Genomic DNA, 1,352 nt, shown 5'->3' with positions numbered 1-1,352 from the left:
TCTTCCTTTGAAACAACTAAAATGGCTTGGGTCGCTAGTTTGTGATTACCTACCTGTTTATCTATTATTCTTTACCTAAACTAAAAAATGAGACTGGGCAGCTTTATAGGTTTATACTCACCCTTATGTTAGGGTTCCACCATAAGGGCTTAAACTTGGCATTACATTTATTTTGGAGGTGGGCAGACACTTCTATGTAGTTTTTAGCATGTTTGTAGAAACAGACTACCTCTCAACCTTTTAGCACAACAAATCTGGATAAAGCCCGACAATAATGGGGGGGGGGGCAAAGACCCAGAAATAGGGAAATATTTTAAATATTGGTCTCACAAACTCAAAGTTGCTAGAACAACAGGATTTGTCTTAGCATACATTTTTCTGAAGGATATTAAGTCTGAAACTAAAATGTATGTCATTATTTAGTGACTTGAATCCCCAAATCATCCCATTGATTTGCCAGAAAATCACCAATTTTATGAGGAACAGACCAAAAATATGAGGGAAAGATCTGGATTTTATGCAAAAATCTGGAATGTTGAGAGGTGTGTAAAAGCCTCAGGGTGGAAGGGAAAGTTGAATTTTGCCAGGTCATCAGCCAGCTTTAAGAAATTCAGTTTGGCTCCAGTCTTATGGTGAATGTGGCTGTTTAATGGGCTGATTTGACTAGGCATGGTGTTACAACTGCAGAGAATCAGAGATGCACCATATTGTTAAGAACCAAGTGCAAAATTTGTCATCCCCTGTTGGAACACAGACTAGCTGGTCCAGTGCGTTGGTATTTATGAAGTCCATAAATCTCTGGGCATGCATTTTTGGGGATGTATAAGTTTCCCAGTTAATGGCGAGGGTTATGTGATGGATGTTAACTAAAGGCAGAACATTCAAAATAGTTTCTGGACTAAATGGAAAAATAGAATACATCCTTATTCATGCAGAAATGACTTCAGTATCAACTGTATTGCTAGAAATTCACTAATGGATAATAAATCCAGTAGATTATTCAGAAAAAAGCTGAGGAGACCCCCCGCTGCACTATATGTAAGAAAGAGGTCAGTAAGATTGAAGACTGCCAAGTTTTATCCTTTTTCAGATGTCAACCCAGTAAGCAAACAGTGTGCAAAAATATGGTAGAAAATAATATTTATAATTAGCTGATCAGGTCATCTAAGATTTTATCATAATTTACAGAAGAGTTCTTATGAAATGAGTTAGAAAGCAGTCATGCTACACAGGACTTACCTGAAGGTTAACCACCAAGGCCTTGATATGGAAGGCAGGAGTCAAAGGAGATGTGTTAAAGCACAAGACTAGTCCTGTCAGGGATAATCTGTCAATAAGTACCGGGGATTGAG

Source organism: Protopterus annectens, chromosome 13.part0 (genome assembly GCF_019279795.1).
Source record: "Protopterus annectens isolate FY-2018-M chromosome 13.part0, PAN1.0, whole genome shotgun sequence".
Classification (NCBI taxonomy): Eukaryota; Metazoa; Chordata; order Ceratodontiformes; family Protopteridae; genus Protopterus; species Protopterus annectens.
Note: the sequence above shows the minus strand (reverse complement) of the source record.